Here is a 22295-nt window from a genome sequence, read left to right on the forward strand (position 1 = left end):
TGAAGCGTTTTCAATCACACTCCTGACCTGTGCCTTGGAGATAATGGACAGGCTCTGGAGGGTCAGGAGGTGAGTTAGCTACTGTAGGATGCCTAGCCTTTGGTCTGCTGTTGTAGACACTGTATCTGGCTAGTCCAATGGTAACCCCTAGGATAATGTCAGTGCAGAATCAGTGATGGTGATACCATTGACTGCCAAGGGAAGATGGTTAGATTCTGACTTGTTGGAAATGGTACTTGTTTGTCACAAACATTACTTGCTGCCTCTCAGCTCTAACCTGCATATTATGAAAGCCTTGCTGCATTTGGACACATTGCTCTTGGTATCTGAGGAGCCACAGATGGTCCTGAACATCATTGCACAACCATCAGTGAATATTCTTATTTCTGACTGCAAAATGGAGGAAAAATCATTGATAAAATAGCTGAAGATAGTCAAGCTTAAGACACTCCCTTGAGGAACTCCTGTAGTGATGTCCTGAATTGAACCCTTAAAAACTGCATCCAATCCTCTTTATGCTGGGTGTGTCTCCCAACTGGCAGTGTTTTCCCACGGTTTCCCATTGACTCCCGTTTTCTAGGCTCATTGATAACACACTCAGTCGATTATGAACTTAGTTTCAAGGGCAGTTACTTCTCCCTCACTGCTGGAATGTGAGTTTTTTTGACCTTGTTTGAGCCGACACTGGTGAGGTAGGCAGCTGTGTCTCCCTGGTGGAAACCAAACTGGGAGTCGTTGACCAGCTAATTGCTAAGCAGTTCTGCATGGTAACACTTTGTTAGCCTCCAGCATTTGTTTGATTGGGAATAGACAGGACAATAATTAACTGGGTTGGCTTGTGCTGTTTTTTTTTGCGTACAGGACACACCTGGGCAATTTTCTACATTTGTCATGTGGACACTAGAGTTTTAACGGTACTGGAAGAACTCAGCTGGGGATGTGGCAAATACATATCTTCAGGACAATTGCTGAAATGTAGGACCTAACAATGTCTTTTGTGGTATCCAGTGCCTCCAACAGCTTTTTGATCTCTTGAAGTGCATTGAATTGGCTGAAGACTGGTATCTGTAATGCTGGGGGCCACTGGAGAAGGCAGGGATGGATCGCAGCTCCGGCACATTTGATGGAAGATTTTTGTACTGATGAACTGGGCTCCCTCCATGATTTGAGGATGGGGCATTTGTGGAACCTCCTCCTCCCCAGTGAGTTGTTTAATGACTGGTCTGATTGTTGAGCCTAGATCAGATCTGTTGGCTGTGGGATCACTTAGCTTTGTTTATCACTTGTTTCTGACATTTTGCAAACAGGTGGTCCTCTCTTGCAGCTTTACTAGCTTGACATCTGTCTAGCCCCTTCAGGAATCCTGTATCTTTCAATGAGATCACCTCGCATTCTTCTAAACCCCAGTGAGTAGAGTCCCAGATAACAGTGTGAAGCTGGATGAACACAGCAGGCCAAGCAGCATCTCAGGGGCACAAAAGCTGACATTTTGGGCATAGACCCTTCCCAAAACGTCAGCTTTTGTGCTCCTGAGATGCTGCTTGGCCTGCTGTATTCATCCAGCTTCACACTGTTATCTTGGATTCTCCAGCATCTGCAATTCCCATTATCTGAGTAGACTCCCAACCTGTTTACCCTTTGCTAATAAGACAATCCCTCCATTTCAGGGAATACCCTAATGAACTTTTTCTGAGTAGCCTGTAATGAAGTTATACATTTCCTTGCAGAAAGAGATCAAACCTGCTTGTAGTACTCCAGCTGTGCTCTCACCAGCACCTTGTACAGTCGCAGTAAGATTTCCCGATTCTTATATTCCAAACCCCCTTGAAATAAGGGCCAACATTCCATTAGCCTTCCTGATTACCTGCTGTATCTATGGTCTCCCCAAATCCCTCTGTACTACAGGTTTCTACAGTTCTTCCCTGTGTAAGAAATACACTGTTCTTGCATTCTCCCTTCCACAATGAGCACCTTTACATTTTTCCTACATGATACTGCATTTGCCAACCTTTTTGTCCACTTAGTTAACCTCTCCAAGATCTCTCTGTAAACTGTTTGTACCCCTCTCGCCACCTGCTTTTGTCATCTATTTATGCGCTTCTTTGAATTTGGGGAAATACGTTCTCTTCCTTCCTCGAAGTCGTTAATAAATACTGTAAACTGCACTGATCCCAATGGAACATCACTGATCATGGGTCACCAACTTGGAAAAAGAACCCCTTATTCCCACTCTCAGTTTCCTGCCCAAGGACCAGTTCTCTGTCTGCGCCAAAAACTGCTCCCAATGTTGTGGATGCTTATGGCTTAACCTTTTGTAAGGCATTTAGTTGAATGTCTTAGTGTCTGGCATACATTGTGTGCAAGATATGATTGACAGTATAAACTGTTGCTGGTCTAATCTGTGAGACAGTTCTCCTAATTTTGGCACAAGCTCCCAGATGCTAGCAAAATGGGCTTTAAGAGTCAACAGGTTGTATTTTCCACGGGTGTTTCTTTAGCCTTAGTCTGTTTTTCTAGGCTTTTTGACTTTGGCTTCAAGAGCCACTTCTATGAAAGTACTACAATCAACCAGTTACTGTGCGTGGGCAGTCACAAATAGGTCTGACAAGATGAGAATGACAATTTTCGTTCTCTGTAAAGGACACTTGGTGAATCAGATCTATCCTTAGGGTAAGAGACAATGGATTAATGGTCATTGATCTTTTTTTTGTGCCAGATTTTTACTGAATTCAGATTCCCTATCAATCTTGATGGGACGCAAACTTGGTTTGTCCAAACATTACCTTTTTGTTTTCTGGATAACGAGACCAATGACAATACTGCTGCACCATTTCCCCAAAAATCCCATCTTTTAGTTCCGTTCCCATGTACTAAGTCGCTTGCTTCTGTCGAGTCCTCAACAGCCATTACCCCTGGTCGCTGACCTGTACAATGCGTGAAGCAATGCCATCATTATAAAATTCTCAACCTCAAATCTCTCCATGGTCTCACCCTTCCTGTTTTGGTGTTTTTCTCCAGCCTCTCAACATTCCAAGGTATTTATGTTCCTCCTATTCTGGCCTCTTGTACGTCACTAAATTTAATCCCTTCCACCATTGGTTCATGTGTCTTGATGCTGCCAAAGTTGGATGGATTAAAATATGTGGCTTGGTGTTGAATTTTGTTCTGAAAGTTCTGATGCATCTTGGCAATGCTGTACTATGGTAAAGTTGCTGTATGAGTAAATATTGTTGTTTGTACTTGGGTTTTTGCCTGTGAAGATAATGAAAGCAGATATTGTGTATCATGTCACTATGCTTCCCAATCATGTCTTTTGTTATGAGCTATTACTTTGAATATGATGGTTATACATACACAGTCCCTTTCATGATCAAACTATAATTTTGGTGTTTCCTCTTCATCTTTTATCTTTAATTTTCTCATGGCACAACTGTCATGGTGAGTGACCACCTTCTCCCCAGCTTGTTAATCCAAAATATTGCTGTATCCTTGGCCTCGATGCACAGCATTCTCACTGTTGTTAGGTTTTCGGGCAGCTATTTATTGGCTCACTGATCTACTACTCTTTCTGCATTTTCAAGGCCACCCTGCATTCTGTATTTTAAGTCACCATGTTCCACATTTCCGCAAGGTTTTACATGTTACATAGAATGTGCAAGAAAAATGAAACCTGCTGGCTGTCATGAGTCTCTCTCTCTCTCTCTCTCTCTCTTGCGCTCTCTCTCTCTCTCTCTCTCTCTCCCCCTCCCCCTCCCCTAAAGGCCCATGCCTTCGATTCCTTGCTCAAACCCACAATGACGGGAATGGCACAGGCAAACTGAGGGGCTAACTACCCTCAGACCATTTTTGTCGCTTGGTTGAACTGTAACGTGGCCATATTTGGAGTAAGATGTAACGCTTACCCTTCCATCCAGCAGGTGGTCAGGTAGATGAGTTGTTTGTATGATAATCCAATTTATATTTAGATGGTGAGCTCTAACAATAATATTGTTGGCTACCAATTGTTTCAGGAAAATTTTTAGCGTTTGACAACAGTTTTAGAAAATCTTCTTCCAATTCTTCCATCCTCTTTACTCCACCCCATAGGACTTCACCATGTGTGTGGATGGCAGGACAACAGATCATATCTTGCTTCCTCATCAGTAAAGTCCTCACGAGATTGGACCTGGCAGTATCATACTATGTGCGGTTGAGTAGTGTCTGGGAAATGGCATGTGTGTCTCAGTTGAGGCTATTGATCTCGCCCTACATCTTCAGCCCAAAACCTTGGCTTCAAATGGACACCATATTGCCTCTTCAGCATCTTGTGACAAAGGTATCCCATACCGTGCTACAGAATCTCAGTGCAATGTAACAAATGACATTCCTCCTAAATCCTATTCAATCAATGTACACTCAGTCAGTAAAGAATGTGAAAGGAAAGTTCACTTCTTGTACCATATTGTAGGCAATATATGGAGTGAAAAATGCCGCAGTGTGACAAGCCATGGGTGTAATACGCGTTGGCCAAATTAGTGGTGGAAGAAAAGTGGATGATGTTCTTCCAGCGGGTTTTCCAGAGATCAAAAATCCAGCTCTCAATTTGTGTATAAATGCGATGAATTAATCATTACCTCTCTGACTGCATCTGTTGGCATGCCTGTAAATTCAAGTAATATCTGCATGCAAACTGTCACACTTTGGCTAATCAGATACAATGTGCCCAACTACCTGTCGTGTCGTAGACGAGTTTAATTTCATTTCCTGCAGAAAGCGACGTCCAAAGACGGCTTTCATTTTAATTAGGCTCCTTCTAAACCCACGTCCTGTTCACACTGTTGTTGATCTGTCATTCGACTACCGTAAAATACAGATTGTGAGCATGGTAACCCAGGGCTGGGGCCGAATTGGCAATCGAGAATGAAGAGATTGGATTGCAGAGGGGATAGTCAGAGGAAGATGGGGCTTGGCATGCAATCTCTGGCCAGCACATGACTGGTTATGGTAACTAATTATTGTAATTAATAAATATTGGAATACTAATTTTTTTGAACCTGACACACATGCTACCAATTCCAGCAGCATTAATTGTTTCGTCAGTTTCTGCCTTTAGCAAAAGAAGTGAAAAGATGTCAATCATAATACAACAGCGCTAGTCTGTTGGGATGTGTCGCTGGAAAACCTGGCAACATACTGGCATGAAATTCATTTCTTGTTGTCTGTTGCCAGCTTAGCTTGCCCTTGTCACAATATCTGTTGGGATTCTTACAGCTTCATGTGTACAAGGTTAGTCTCCATTCCTATTTTCATATATTGGACCTGAGCTATGTGTTTATCGTGAATCCTTGACGCTGGATTAGATGCGCCAAAGCTATGCTGTTGGATACCCTGAGCGCAGAACTTCTCATTTGTTTCACACGTACTCATGAACAGTTGCCACTATTAGATGTGAGAAGTGTCCAGTTTCCCTTTAAGGTAGCCTCCAAATTGTAACAGATCTCAAATTTGAACAAGTCATTGTTAGTAACTTCACGTTACCACTATGGAATAACTGAGTGGTAAACTTCACTGCCAGGATGCTGTCATCAAGCCTTCCACTCTTCCATACAAATGAGTGATGAATAGCCACAATCTGAGCCACATACAAGTAAACAGACAGCAGCAATTTAATGCTCAACTATAGAGGAGGTGATGGTCTCAGTGATATTACTGCTGGACTGTTAACCCAGAGACCCTGGTAATATTCTGGCGATCCAGGTTCAAATCCTGCCAGTGTAGATGGTGGAGTTTGAATTCAATAAAAATCTGGAATTAAGAGTCTGCCAGTGACCATGAAACCATTGTTGACTGTTGGTGGGGCTAAAAACCCATCTGGTTCACTAATGTCCTTGAGGAAAGGAAACTGCCATCCTTATCTGGTCTGGCCTACGTGTGACTCCCAATTGCCCTCTGGGCAATAAGGGATGGGCAATAAATTCTGGCCCTCAACGATGCTATTTTCCCCTTAATGATTATATATTAAAGTAATGAAGCTTGTGAAGGCCATCTAGAGATGAGCAGTAACTGTCTGTCTTACCAGAGACGCGCACATTCTGGGAACAAATATTTAAAAATAAGACTGGTTTGAAGACAAGAACGCACAAAAGGCAAATCTTTAACTTGTTTTTTTTAAAAAAATAATGCAAGACACCCATTCTTTCCAGATTGGAAGATCTCCTTTAAAAAGACCTCACTCAATCAATTGAACATCTGATAGTCCAACAATCCGATATAAAGTGTTATTCCCACTGAGTTTGAATATATGGCATTCCTAAAAGAGCTTTCCAGTCGAAGTCAGACATTCTTGAATATGGTTTGTGGTACAGTCTTGTTGCCAGGAATGTTGGTACAATGCGAAGATTCAAATCCAGGTCATTTGAGGTCCTTACTTTGGTTCCCTTCTTGCTGTTTATGAAGAAAAGAGCTCTTTATATGTTTATAGTACACAAATCACAGGCAAATGAATAGATTTGTTCTTCAATGGTTATGATTGCAAAAGAAAAAATCCAGTTGCACAATTCAAATAAAATCAGCCACAATACAACTCCACGTAGCATCTGTTACTAAGCAACAGTTCCTACACTTGACAAACGTTTATCTTAGGCACAGTGAGATAACCAGGCTCTCGCTACTGAAAGATCCCTTCATGACCCCGAATCAATTTCTCAGAGTCAGACTGTTCCCATTTGTGCCACTCCAGGATCTAATTGTGAAATAATTTTTCTGAATTTTCTGCTCATTAAGATGAAATATGTCACTGTAGGCAGGAAGAGCATTCTGTTTTTGGGCATTGGCTGTCATCGCTGAGCAAAGACTGCTACTGGAAAAAAGCTTACTCTGTTGTTTCAATAATGCTTTCAAATCAAACATGCACCCAACTGCACTGAGTGACTTTTTAAAATTTCCCACATGAATCATTCTTGGGACTTTTCTGCTTGCTCTCTGACCGCAGACCTGCTTCCGAGATCTTGGTACATTTCCACTTGTGATGTCTCTTTCTTCCTTAGGTAGAGACAAAAAAAAATTAGTCCGCTGACCGTTGATGGATTGAATAAATTCTGCTGACTTAAGATATGCTACAGGGAGACTTGTACTGCAATGCAAAGTGCTCAAATTCCATATTAACTGACTTACCACCCTGTTAAATGAGTCAATTTCTACGGAGCCAGAGGAAAGCTGAGGAGGGAATGCAACTGATTAACTGTCTATTCTGTGATTTCTAAATTACATGAAGGAAGCTTATGCTCTCTCGAGGCAACAAGAAAATCATTTGGTTCAGCAGGTGTGAATCAGTTCATTGAGGCACCACAATTTAAAATAGAATAGTCTCGATGGTGAGGAGATATAAGCCTGTGGGGAAAGTGGATCTACAATGCCGAGGGGAATATCAGCCACATACACAATCAGGAGCAACACTAGAAATTCTAGGGTAAGGAAACCAGGCAAGTGCCCCCAGAACACCCCAAGCATTTCCTGGTTCCGTTCTTCAAAGTTTACATTTAAACCTGCCAAGAATGAGAATTACTGCAGGCTAATTCCATATTTTCTGTGAATTAACATCTGAGCAGCATTCCCAGTGCTGAACCTTGATGTTTTTCCACTTAGTACTCTTCTCAGGAGTACCGCCGTTTCCAACACTACCAGCTTTTCAGCAATTTTCCATCTTTTTGCCTTTTGTGTTTGCTCTGCCCTAGGGTTCTGTGTCTTCTATCTTTTGGTGAGTGTTGCAGCCAAAGGCCTCCCCATGCCCTGTTCTGTCAAACCTCATAAAGATTATCTATCAACATTGCAAGCGGTTCAGAGTCAACTTCTATCGGGTTGATTGAAGTTTCATTACGCTGTGTATATTTTTAGAGATATCTGAAATTGGCCTAATGCCCCTTTTTTGTATTTGTTGAAATTCCATCAGCTGTACTGAGCTCTTCCTTTGTTTGCTGCAGTATTGGCCAGGTTTTTAAAAGTCAACTTAATACACTTTCTTCAAATGTAAAGAAATGCAGACTCATGACTGCAATAGTAAATGAAAGTGGGGAGAGGCTGCGTGATTGCTAGCTGAGGGATGGGTGGAGCTGTAAACCAGGTAAACTGTGTCTCTTGACCATGTTATAGTTTATTCCCAGCACAGAAGCGTTTTCTGAATTGGTACATTCATTTGGAACATCCAATAACTGTTTTGATCTGCCAATTCAAATTACGAGTTCTGAACCTGTCATCCTTGCAGCTCACATACAAATGACTTGAGTGTACTTTTTAGTTTTCTATTATAGAACAGAATAGTACTTTATCGTACTTGTATTTTGTACCAAAAATATAATGAAAAGTCGCCTATTAATAACAAGGCATAGAATTTTTTTTAAAAATTAAGACAAAATTCATCTTAGTTCAATTTTGAAAGAATAGAAGGTGTTTTGAAGTGAAGTTCAGGATATTGAACTGTCTGGAACAAATAGAAATGGTCAAAAGAGACACTGCATGGTCCAGGCCCGAAACGTCAGCTTTTGTGCTCCTGAGATGCTGCTTGGCCTGCTGTGATCATCCAGCTCCACGCTTTGTTATCTTGGATTCTCCAGCATCTGCAGTTCCCATTATCACTGCATGGAGTATGTTTGGGGCAGCACAGTGGCTCAGTGGTTAGCACTGCAGCCTCACAGTGCCAGGGACCCGCGTTCGATTCCAGCCTCCGGCAACTGTCTGTGTGGAGTTTGCACATTCTCCCCATGTCTGTGTGGGTTTTCTCCGGGTGCGCCGGTTTCCTCCCACAGTCAAAAGTTGTGTAGGCTAGATGGATTGGCCATGCTAAATTGCCCATAGTGTTCAGGAGTGTGTGGGTTATGGGGGATGGGTCTGGGTGGGATGCTCCAAGGGGTGGTGTGGACTTGTTGGGCCAAAGGGCCTGTTTCCACTCTGTAGGGAATCTAATCTTTCAACATGCCATTCTACATTTACAATTTTGGAGACAATCAGGACGAACACAATGCATTGTTTGTACTGACGATCTCGTTCAGAATAGCATGAAACCAGGATGCTAAACCAACATTTGGAAATCAATTAATTTTTCCTCCAAGCTAAATCACAAGATTTTTTTCATTGAGGACCTTTTCAAAGGAAGAGATAGAGCAATCGAAGAATGTGCTGCTGCCCTGCCAAAGTACTTAAACATTCCATACTGACTTGTATCAGATAGCAAGTGGAAAATGTTCAGTGATCAATGAAAGCCTTGTACCACCGATTAGTAATTGGCGATTTGACATGGCATCAATAGCGCATGGAAGGAAAATTGCTGACTAGTTAAGCCTTGTTCCACAATTGCCAACCTACTTAGCAGGATTGCTGATATGGCAGGGAACGTTCAGGAGTAGCTACTTGGAGCAAAAGGCAATGTTTTCTCATCCTACAAATTGATAATCAAAATGCTGACTCTGGCAATCTAGCACTGTAATGGTTTTTGGTCAATATGTAAGCTCAGACGAAATCCAAGAGGACTTCATTTTGCTATTCCGTCTTGAAGAGAATAACTGTTGAGGACTGGCACAAATAAATAGAAACACCGGAATGGAAACAGTGTTGAGAGTTGCGAAAACTATGGCTGCACGTGAGAACAAAAGTTTTACGCTGAAATGAAATGTGTTACAGTGCACTGATCAGCACCACGTGGGGAAGTGTGAGCTATAATAGTGATTCCAAATGTACCATAATTTTGCAGACGGTTCTGAAATACATCAAAGCCAGAAGATTCAGTGCCGTTTTCTTCCAAGCTGTCCGATAAGGAATTAGGCTCCTAATACTTGATTTTTTTTTTGTGGCTGCCTTATGGTAAAGATTTGGGAAGAACCTGCCAACTCAGCAAGGACTACTATATGTTCTTGATGGGTTGTAAATCATCACTTGAGCATGATTTCATCAACTAACTCTCTTCCATGTTTCACAGGGCTATTTGACCGGCGCATTCAGCAATCATTTTTCAAAGATATGAGCATATTGCACTCGGACAAAAACATACAGATGTTTCCCAACCAAGTGAGAGAAACTTTAATGAGCAGGAGCAGTGCCAAATAATCGGTGTAGAAAGAATAGCTACCTTTTCAAAAACAATTAGACAGTGATAAATGATGAAACCATGACAACCAAAGTCAGCCATATTGGAGCACCATTGAACAGAGGCTAAAGGTGTATGCCAATTGGGAGTAGGAATGTCATGAGGCCTGGTTACATCAGACCAACCATCAGAACAACGCATGTTGGCATGTGCTTGTGCAATAGTGTTTTATGTTGGACATATAGGATTAATTAATATGAAACAAAGGAATCTTAGGGACTTTGGCAGTTAAAGTGATATTTTCTTTCTTTTGACGTGGGCATCAGTGACAAGGCCCGTACTGGTTCCTAATCACTCATTCCCCTTTTTTTTTGAGAAGTTGTTTGTGTCCCATCTGCTGAGATCTATGCGATTTACCTCTGCCAACCATGCTTTTGGGGAGGGATATTCAAGACTTGAACCAGCAGAAGTGAAAGAACAGTGATCTATTTCCAAGTTATGATGTACTTTCAAGGCAAACACTAACATTTGCTGATCTTGTTGACTGCCGGACTGGTAATCTGGAGGCCCAGGCTAGTGATCCATGTGTTCAAATCTCGCAACAGCAGCCATGCTAAATTGCCCATAGTGTTCAGGGGTGTGTGGGTTATGGGGGATGGGTTAATTAGTTAATTTTAGTTAATTAATGCCAGGCGAGCCCACAACTGACTCCAGATCCACAACAGTGTGGGTGACCCTTAACTGCCCCCTGATATGGGTGAGCAAACCACTGTGTTGCATTGAACTCAGTCTGTTAGCTAATGAGAGATGATCTTTGCTTTAAAGATCAAGATGTAGGAAGGGGTAGAGATAAGAAATAACAGTAGCGTCACAGTTGGGAGTGGTTTTATAGTTTGCAAAATTACACTGTCAATCCTAGCGTATCGGGGGGGATGGGGAAAGTAAGTGGAAAAAATGTGCCCGCCATTAAAAGCTGGGGGTTTTCATTGACCTGAACTAGTTCAGCTACATGAATACTGTGGCTGCACGATCAGAATTCTCTAGCCAGTAACTCACCTTCTGACACCCCAAAATCTGTCCTCCATCTACCGGGCACCAATCGAGGTGGTTACAAACTTCCACTTGTCTGATTAGAGTCCATTCCAGTAATGCTGAAGAAGTTCAACATCATCTAGTGTACAACTGGGTATCTTATGATGCAAAATGTACTGCAGCGAGGCACCAAGGTTCTTTTCACAGCATGTTACGTTTGTGAATGTGCAGTGAGCCAATTGGTCATGAATATGTCTCAGTCAATGTAATGAGTTTCACCGGTGTTTTGGTTATCAGCCAGATGTCTCTGTATTTCTGATCCGTGAACCTGTATTCAGAGAGGATTTATGACTATCCTGTGATGCCAAAATTCACTGTTGTTGCAGGGGAAGCAAACGGCATTTCCTTTCTTTGGTGTCCTTTTGATTTTTATTGCTTTCCTGACTGGGTTGTATTTGGAGAAACAAGCTCTCTGTAAATGGACTTCATATTATTACAATTGTTTGTTCCCTTCAAGGTGATTGCATGCATATTTGTCCACATTAACCTTCTGCCTGGAAGACTTTTTATTGTAAAACATAATTGAAAATTCTTACCCTTTTATGGGAACAATTATTTGACTGCAACAACAGCTCCTTCCGTGGCTGAAGCTTACTGATTAGATTTTGAGTAGTAAATTGCCTTTACTTTTGAAGAAATCCTTCTTGTTTATTTTAAAACCTATTAGACTTTTTCATAAGGCTCACATGAACATGTGTCAAATCTAAATTACTTCTCATTTATTTTTCGGTCAAATAAGTTCAGCAGTAGATCAGCGTTAACTCGGCTCCCACTGTTCAGATTGAGCTTTCTAATGTCTGTAGTAACATTTGGTTTGTCAAGCTGTCAAGAATCTCTCATTTTACACTATTTAAATTACTGACCTGGCCTAAGAAGGGCATTTTTGTTGCCTTTCTGTGAATTTGTCACTTTCTGACACCAGCCATTATTTTTTGTTTACTCTTGAGGTGTGGGAACTGGTACAAAGCTGACCTTTCACCGCATTTTGCATTGTGCCATGGGAAACTGCTAGTTAGAATCATCTTCATCTGCTGCAGTCCGAGGTGAAAGTGCTTCTGCGATGCCACAGTGTAGGATTCATGATTTTGATTTTTGCAGTGAGATTCATGCTGAAATAGGGATACTTTCTGGGGACTTTGCTTGCGTTGTTGATTACTTGAGAGACCGTTGTACCATGAGAGAGGTTGAGAATGCCAAACTGTTGGCCTGTAATGGAAACCTTTCTGATTCTGGGATGTGGGCATAGCTGGTAAGACCAGCGTTTGCTGTCCACTCCTGACTGCTGTGGAATTAGTGGTGATGAGCTGGTAGATTGCTTGAGATCAGCTTTGTTAATTCATTCTGGCAGCTTTTGTGCTGAATCTGGGACATTTGGGCAGATTGGAAAATTGCTGCAGATTTGGACAAGCTGCATTTAAGAGAGATGAGGAAGACGCTTTCCGTTTTTCAAAATTCAAATTACATTTAATTTAAATGCAGCTGAATCCCTTCTCTTTGGGATAGATTTATTATAAACCTCTATCTTCTTCTTCTTACCCCAGCCTCCTTTTGAAATACATGTCACCATTTAACAGACAGGCATCTCATGCTGTATTGCTGCTAATGGGATTTGTACAAATCCCCTACCTGTGTCTTTTTAATTATATGGGTGAAGATATTCAAGTCTGTCACTCCTGATGGAAAATCCAAGAAGTGAAGCTGTCTGGTGGGAGTGTGGCACCTTTTCTCTGTCCTAAAAAGCCATATAAAATCTAACCCCTTTCTATCTCAACAAACATGATAATCCATTCACTGCATTTAACAGAGTCACCATTGGCACTTCTCTAAGCTTCAGTGCCTGTAAATGGTGCAAAGTGGTCCTACTGCGATGGCCAGGGAGTTCATTCCAGAGATGAGTGACTGTGTTGGGAACTGGAAGGAATCGTTTGAGAAATGAATGCAAAGGGCAAACTGAGCACTTGAGCAGTGTTTGAAAGGGAGAATCCGTTAGACTACGGCAGTCTCATTAATCTCATATTTATAGTAGAAGCCATTTGAAAGTAAAGTTGCCTTTCTATAATGTATTTCTGTGGCCTCAGGCCATCCTGAAATGCTTCACAGTAAATGAAGTCTTTCGCTGTTACTAAACTGGCAGCTACTTTGCAAACTCCGATGATAGTAATGTGGTAAGTAATGACATAATTTGTTTCAGTGATGTTGGTTGAAGGATTAATATGGACAAGTTTACATGGGGGGGGGGGTGGGGTCTCTATTTCTCGTCTTTGATCTGTACCTTTGCTTTTTAAATTTTGTACATGAAATGTGGGTGTCAGTGGCTGGGCCAGCATTTATTACCCATTTCTAATTGCCCTGGTTACATCTCCTTCCTGGAACCATTACAGTCTTTGGGGCATATGAGCGCCCACAGTGCTTTTAAGATGGGCATTCCACGAGGTGTTGCATTGGTGAGCACCCTGCCACACCTCCAATACAGCACTAAGCACAACACCGTAACAGTAGCATAGATTATGTGCTCAACTCTCTATGATGTGGCTTGAACTCAAAACTGATACAGTGGTAAAAGGTCATCAATGAGCTCCCTGTTGACTCTGAATTCTAAATTAGGGACTTATGAAATACCTACGTTTTACCCCTTTTGGTGAGACAAAACTGATTTGGAAAATAAAGGTGCTGGAGTTGGTGTGGAATTTCCCATGAGTTTTCTTCAAGTTCCAGGACGCCTCATCAAGCCCAACTTGATAATTTAATATCACAGGAAATCCGGTGTGACATGGACTGGATGACTCTGATTTTAAAAAAAACAGTAATTTGGAGGAGTTTGGGGCTAAGATTTTTGTTCTATGTGGCAAGTTTATTGACAGCAATGTTTCTGCAGTGCACCTCTGCTTGCCATTTCCAGTTTACTCCTGTCAATTTCATTCCAGTATTGTCGGTAGGCTCCTGGCGCTGTGTGCTCTATTCGGATCTTAGTGAGTGAGGAGAGGATGGTGGGGTCAGAAGTGGCAGGTGAGCAGGTTCTCTGAGAAGGAAATACAGTATTAATGGAAAATGGGCTGCATTCAAATTGGACAAGCCATCACAGATGTCGACCAGTCATTAAGCTGACAACTTAGCCCATTGTGTGCTTTTAACTTCAAAGGAATATTAGTATAGCTGAAAGATTTTAAGCAGTAGTTAGATGTAAAAAAACAGCTCAGGTAATTTGAGCTTCAATCAAAGTAAGACATTGTGAGCAATTGATTTTTTGACCATGTGGCTATACAACAGCTTGAACAGAGAATCAAAATTGTAAATTAACAGTGCTTCAACTGATGCAAAGATTGGTTTTCACAGTGGACCTGAATATATGGAAAATATTTGCAATGCGTGCAGTTAATGTTGCATTATTTTTAGTGGCTATATACAACCAGATAATTACCTGGTGAGTAGTGTTGGAAGTTATATGGATCAATATAGGCTGAGATGATCATAATTGTTTCTGTATTTAGGCAGATGGAAAGATTTATGAATCATTTTCCATCGGCTTTTATAATAAAACTCATGGGACATCTTGATGTTTGCTTGAAAACTCTGGGGATCAAGAATTATTATTGTGAAATAGTTCCCTTTAGAGATTGAGTGGGATACATGTCATGTTTGGAAAAGTGGAGCACATTGTGGAAAAGTCTAGATTGCTTTTATTCTATGCCTTTGCTCTTGGTAAAGATGTGAAAAGGATCAATAAAGCAATTAAGTTTACCGCTTTATGGAAGAGGGGAACATGGTGGGACAATCACTGACAATCACACAGATTGTTTTGATCCTGTGCTAGCCAAGGCAATGATGGTTCATTACAGACTATCCAATCTCAGTTCACTACTCTGAACTGTGTAGCTCTAGAAGATGCACTTCTCTGGTTCTGATCTAACACTTAGACCAATTCTACTAATTTATATTCAAAAATCTATCTGATGGCTCCTTTTGTTTGTTTTAAAACAAATGTTTTGTATGAGCTCTATTTTTAAAAAGCATACACACCCAACTCTTAGAACTCCATTAAAAGGATAAATCCTAGGATTTGTTATCAACCTGGTCTCCTCATCCTCACACCAGTTTAAACGCCCCCATATCCTTCAGCATATGACAGGAAAATCTCGGCTCAGTACTCAGGTGCAGATGTAAATAGTGACCTGCGGCTTCTACTAAACAAGACACTTGCTTTTCTTTTAGTGCGATTTTCCTGATATTGGTGTAACTATGGTGCAGCTGTGTCATTCCTGGTAGGCTAAAACATTGGGACAACAGTTCATTGGTACCCATTCTTGGAGGTAGACTCATCAACACCTTGTACAGATGTAACTAAGCTTCCCTACTTTTAAAATCCAAACCCCTAGCAATAAAAAACAATCCAGTTGCCGCCTTAACTATTTGTTTCACTGGCATGCTGATGTTTTGTTTCGTGTGCTGCACTCCTCTGAAATCTTTAATTGTTTAAATAATAGTCTGATTTCTGATTTTTTTCCAACCAAAGTGTGAGACCTTTAACATCCTTCCTTTAACCTCTCTACAAAGTTTTTGCTCATTTCTCTTTAACATACCTACCCTCTGCCAAATCATGGATATAGGTTATAAACAATTGACATTCTAGGACTGATCCATGTGGCACTCCACCAGTTGCGTATTTCCAAACTGAAGAAAACCTGTTAATCCTGACTGTTGTCTGTGTGAACCAATCCTTAATTGATACTAATGCATTGCACCTAAGACCATGAGCCCTTAGGTTGTACAACAGCCATTTACATGGCACCTTGTGCCTTTTAGAAAATCCAAATATGCTACATCTACCAGTTCCCCTTTATCAACTCTACTTGCAAGAGCCTTAAAACAAAAACTCCAGCAAATTTCTTAAACGTGATTTCCCTTTCACAAAACCATATTGCCTCTGTGTTTGATTGCATTAAATTTTGCTAAATGTCCTGCCATTTCTTCCTTAATAATGGACTGTGACATTTTTTTCAATAACAGTTGTTAGAACAACTGGCCTATTATCCACTGCATTCTGACTGCCTTCCTTCTTGAACAAGGTTAGCTATGTTAGCAGTTTTGCAATATGCTGGAATTCTCATGAAATCCAATGAATTCTGCAATGTTTTTGACCAATGCTCCAATACCTCTGCAGTCACTTTCTTCAAAATCCTTTGCAGGTCATCAGGACGTGGTGGGGTGTTTTTCTACTCTTTTTAGCTCTATTAGGTTGTCAAATGCTTTGTATCTCATTGAGACTCTTGCAATGCACTTTTAAATGGCAGATTTTTAAGCTTGATCTACTACTTTGTTTGCTTGTGTGGAAGTGTGAGGACTGACTATGAAAGATGCTTTAAAGCATCTACAGCTTGGATACAATTTGCACCCGATTTGCTGTTTGGTGCCTGAAACTCTGCTTTTGTGTAAAGTACACTTTCTGAATCCACTTCTTTTTTGTTTTATTTTCCTTCTAGACACCTTAGACTATTGACATACTAAAAACAAATGATAACCTTTTATATTCAGGCTTGTTCCTTGATCTGTGAATTATAAATTGTTCTCATTCCTGCTGCAGGCATTACCGGAGTTTCCTACATCCCATGAATCAACGTTGAAGGCCATTTTCCCAACTTATCTCAGTCCGTTCATAAACAAATACCATGCTTTTCATATGATTTAGTCAGAGAGTTGTACAGCATGGCACCAGACCCTTAGGTCTGACTTGTCCATGCCGACCAAGTATTATTCTAGTTCTTGTTAATCTAATTTGAATTAATCTAGTCCCATTTGGTTCATATCCTTCTTAAAAACCTTCCTATTCATATACCCTTCTGGATGCCTTTGAAATGTACTAGTACTACTTGTTAGTAGTGCTTGCCTTCAGCAGTTCCCCTGGCAGCTTGTTCCATATATGCACCGTACTCTGCATGAAAATGTTGCCCCTTAGCTCTCTTTTATTTCTTCCCTTAAACCCATGCCCTCTGGTACTGGAGTCCCTACCCTGGAAGATAAGTTTGTTTGGCTATTCACCCTATCCAGGCCTCATGATTTTATAAACCTCTGTAAAGATCACTCGTCAGCTTCCAACACTCCAGGGGAAAATGTCCCCAGCCTCTCCCTGCAGCTCAAACCCTCCAACCCTGGCAATGTCCTTGTAAAACTTTTCAAGGTTAACAACTTCTTTCTGGGATATAATCTTGTATTATTGTCAAAATTTAAACTGGTTCATTTTGAACACTTTTTCAGATCATTTAGGAATGTGATGATACAAATATTTGCAATTTCCCAGGCCCAAGTTAGATCCCCTTCAATTGGTAACCCTCTGCTTCTCCTGTGATCTTGATTTGCGCGCAGTGCTGACAAGATCACATTGAAGGCATTTCCCAACATGACCTGGGAAGATAGTGGTTGGTCTTCTCTGGGATCAGTGCATTTTTAGTGGCGTTTGTGATTGTATATAGGGATGAAATTCCTGAATATTGATATGGGCACGACATGGACACAATGAGCCAAACGGCCATTTCTGTACTGTGTGATTCTGTAGGGAAGTTGATAGCAGTCCAAGTGTAGCTGGGTAGCACCTCGCTTGGCAAAGCAAATGGAATCACAACCATGCAGGACAGGATGGATGAAATAGTTAGTATCTTCGTGTCCATCACTGTTTTTGTATGTTCATATGCACCAAGAGGTGATGGTGTTCCCATGAATTTTGCATTTGTTCAGGTTGAGGACAGCAATTTGCTGTAAGAAGAACTTGTCGAGTTACTGGAGTGCATATTAGAAGCCCGGTGCATTAGGCTGGATATTGAGTTGTGACTAAGCACTGATCAAGTGTTTTGCTCTGTTGTGGATGATGTCCAGCTTCTTGCGCATTGTTGTCACTGCATTCAGTCAGGTGAATGGTGAGTATTCAACATGGTTTCAACCCTTCTACTGGATCTTGCCCTTTAATCTATTGTAATTTTGTAAAAGCATATCCTTCAATGGAGTACTTTGTCAAATGTTTCTTTTATTTTGTGAAGGATGCCATCTCCAGATCAAACTTTCAGGTCAATTATTATATGGACTGTGCATTACTGATGTAATGGGGAACTTCCCTACAGTCATAATTTGTACATCAGCCATCTGTATGTCATCAACGCAGTCACTTCACTTTCAAGCTAATATTGATTTCGCAGAAACATGGACTGAGTTCAGACTTGCTTCAGCATGTTTCAACCAAGACTTGTAAATCCGATGGAGAGAAGGGATTTCCGTCCCATCCTGCTTTCACTCCACTTACCAGCAGCAAAATGATCTGTATTAGTCGCTTAATACTTTTCAAGTGAAGAATACACTTTTTCCCCAATTTTTCTTGTACAAAATCCGGGAAGCAAGTGATCCTCCCTTAATCCAGGGAGTGAAATTGTGAGCGTGTATGCATTTGGAGGAAGACCATTTTCCCCAAGAGGCTGTTGTGGTTTGCAGAGAGTGTTTCTGAGATGCTACATGTAACATCAGTACTGAGAAGTTCCGTGGAGAATGGCAGTGTGCTGAAGTAAACCACCTCCATTATGGAGAGCTAGAAGCTGCATTCTATTTAGATTAAGTGACCCTAATTTAAGTGCAAGGATTTTAATGTCATTTTTAAACCCAAAAAAATTGAACAGGACCATTCAGGACAGGACTATTCTTAGATTAATGGCATTAAATGTTAATGCAAGGAAATAATAAAAAAAGTATCTTAACTGATGTTACAATGTAGCACAGCCAGGCATATTGAGCTATCCTTCCAGAAAATCTAATTAAACTGAATGTTCGATCAGTACAATTGCCTGTGTTTCTGCATATCTCATTCAGACAACTCATGGCTCCAAATGCTGCAGCTATGAGGGAGCTGGATGTTAACAGGGGAAGCTAATAAGTGTGAATGCAAGATGTGAGCCAAGTATTACTTGGCATGATATCTGCCAAAAATGATGTGATGCTTAATGGTTTAGCTCCGTCAATTTGTCCTGTGTGATTGTGGAGAAGGACAAAGTTTGATAATGGTGAAATGGCAATGATGCCTTATTAAACAACCTGCTTTATTTCATTTTAAAATCCTTTGTTTTAGTTTCTGTTTATTGCTCATGCATGTTTGTGTTCTGTCTTCATAAACCACAGAATCATTGAATTCTAGTGCAGAAAGAGGCCAGTCATTCCATTGCGTTCCCCCCCACCCCCCACCAAAGGGGGTCAGTGAGTAGCATTCTTGCATTTTTTGAATATTGGAGTTGTGACAAATTTTAGCACAGATGAAAATGTAAGCTGACACTCCAGTACAGTTCTGAGGAAGTACTGCCATGTTGGACAGGGTCATCTTTTCACATGAGCTGCCTGAGAGAGGGGAGGTCGCGTGGAGTGATTTAATCCAGTTAGTAAAAAGTGTGGAAGCAAAGGCTTAACAAAAAGGAAAGAGCACTCTCACTTTGCGCAGTGGATCTAACTAAGTGCTACCCAGTTTTGAAGGCAATTGTTGCCTTTTCTCTTCGCTCAATATTGCACTTAATTTGATATGACAGCTGGAACTAATGTAGGGCTGTTCAGCTGCTTCTCGTATTGCTTTGTATACTGGTGTACTTAAATATGGCCCCAGCACTAGCCATTGCCAAAATAAGACTTCACATGAATGGATATGAACATCCTGGTTTATTAAAATGTTAACAAACTCTGAACAGGAGGTTATAGTGGTGACCTGAAGCACTGTAGCTAAAAGGTAGTCAAAAATTGTTTCACTTCCAACAGCGAATGATAGGGTACAATTTAGAACACACTGTTCACCATAAAATACACTGAACATCTGATATAATAATTTGCCTGTGTATAAGACACATTTCCAAGTGAAAGCTGCTCCCTTTCCTCAACTACCACACTGAAAAGGGGAAAAAAAGCAAAGAAAATGTAATATAACAGGGGTATTTGGGGCACTTTGTGTGAAATTTCCTCCTTCTGTGGTGTGGACTGTGGCGTTGGTAAAATAGAATAAGCATGGAAAAATCAGAATCTCCGCATCAAGGGAATGGTTTTTTGATTTTTGCCCTTAAGCTTTGAATAGCAGCTTCAAAATCTCACTGTTGAGCAGGGACTGCTTTATTTCCAAACATATGTCAAAATGAGCTCAGCTCCCCTTATTTCTATGCCACTTCCAATTCTCTCCTTCCCCTTTACTTTGGAGTTCAGGGGTTACTATGATGTGTATGCTTCTGCGCAGGGACACATGCCCAGCTTGTGCATCTACACATGATGCATCTTCCAGCTTTCAGCTTGCTTTCTTTGCACTCGTTTGCATTGTGATAGCAGGAAATTGCCAGCCTGTGGCTTGTGATGGTTTTTAGTGCTTGTGGTGGCACCAATTGGCTTGTCATGGTGGGAAGAAGTGAGCAGCTGAGGGGATGGACATGTCGCTGTATAGCATCGTGTTATCTCAGGGCTTAATGGATGGGGAAAGGGCAGACCTCAGTTTAGAATGAGGGGAGCCTGAAACACACACTCAAGAAATCAAAGTTTGAAAACTTGCTTTGTTGGATCCAAAGTCAACTGCACAACATCTGCATAAAACGGCTGACACCTTGTGCAAAATGACAGGAGCACTTTTCCAGTTCAGAGCTGGTGTAAATGAGGTAGAAATTGGGGCCCTGATAAGGACAATGGTGTTTTATAGTGACTACAGTGGTGCTGTCTACCTGGCTTCCAAATGCATCTCCAACAGGATTCATTTGTTATCATGAATGGACCAGTAGAATTATCACCGCCAGCAACCATGTCCATTACGTTGTGTGTTCTGTCAGGTCAGTTAAGCAAATGCACTTTAAATTTCACTTTTCTTATTAGAAATTGAAAGGGTTCAGAAAATATTTACAAAGGTGTTGCCAGGTCTGGAGGGTTTGAGCTCCAGGGAGAGGCTGAGTAAGCTGGGGCTATTTTCTCTGGAGTGTCAGAGGCTGAGGGGTGACCTTAGAGAAATTTATATAACCATGAGGGGCATGGATGGAGTAAATAGGCAAGGACTTTTCCCCATGGTAGGGGAGTCCAAAATTAGAGGTCACAGACTTAAGGCGCAAGGAGAACCTCGAAGGGGCAACTTTTCCATGCAAAGGGTGGTGCGTGTATGGAATAAGCTGGTGAGAAAAAGAGGTTGCAGCTGGTACAATACGACATTCAAAACACGCCTGGATGGTCATATTTATGGGAAGAGTTCAGTGGGATATGGGCCAAATGCTGGCAAATGGTACTGAATTAATTTTGGATCTCTGGTCGACATGAACGAGTTGGAACGAAGGGTCTGTTTCTGTGCTGTATGACTCGGACTCTCAATGTGCTTTAAAGCTTGGAGTGGAAAAGAATGCTTTTCAGCTGTCATACTGGCAAACTGATAAGTACCTAAGAACATGGCCTGTGATGTGCTAGAGTACTATTTTGTTGTGGGTGGGGGACTGTGTTGGTGTTGGATATCCTGTTGACAACAAGCAGAATTCATTTCCCTCCAGCACAAAACCTTTAAGCCTGGAATTAAGAGTCTAATGGCCATGAATCCATTGTTGATTTGTTGGAAAAACTCATTTGGTTCACTCATGTCCTTTGGGGAAGGAAACTGCCTTCCTTACCTGGTCTGACCTACATGTGACTCCAGACCCACAGCAATGTGGTTTACTCTTCTCTGCCCTCTGGGCAATTAGGGATGGTCAATAAATGCTGCCTTTCTAAGCATGCTATCAATGATAGCCTCCTGTAGGAAGCCACCTTGCTACACTGTGGGGGCTTGAAATGAGGCTTCACTACCATAAATGAGGACACAGGGGTTCCTTCAATAACATTGCATTACCTTGACGTCCCCCAATGAACATCTGTTTGCACATCTGACACGGCATTACTGTGACTGGCATCCGTGTGGCAATGGGTCCAACACCAAGACGATGTAGAAAGGGATGGCGATGACAACAATTCCCAGCAACATCCAGCTGCCTCCCCAGAGCGGCAACCTGTGAGGATCAACAGAGGTGGAGGAAAATGATGAGACTCCCAGATCTACAGGTGCCAATGTCGTTTTCTTCACCTGTTTGAAAGATGGCACAGAAAATGAGTAAGGATGTTCTGGACCATCATAAACCAAAATCTGACCAGCTGA

General features: G+C 41.4%; 1 protein-coding gene across 3 annotated transcripts in view; it reads left to right on the forward strand.

Moving 5' to 3' along the window:
• LOC125459246 (N-acetyl-beta-glucosaminyl-glycoprotein 4-beta-N-acetylgalactosaminyltransferase 1-like) overlaps positions 1–22295 on the forward strand; it is a 660984-nt gene that overhangs the window by 91516 nt on the left and 547173 nt on the right. The gene's annotated exons all lie outside the window — the stretch shown is intronic.

Source organism: Stegostoma tigrinum, chromosome 17 (assembly GCF_030684315.1).
Source record: "Stegostoma tigrinum isolate sSteTig4 chromosome 17, sSteTig4.hap1, whole genome shotgun sequence".
Lineage (NCBI taxonomy): Eukaryota > Metazoa > Chordata > Chondrichthyes > Orectolobiformes > Stegostomatidae > Stegostoma > Stegostoma tigrinum.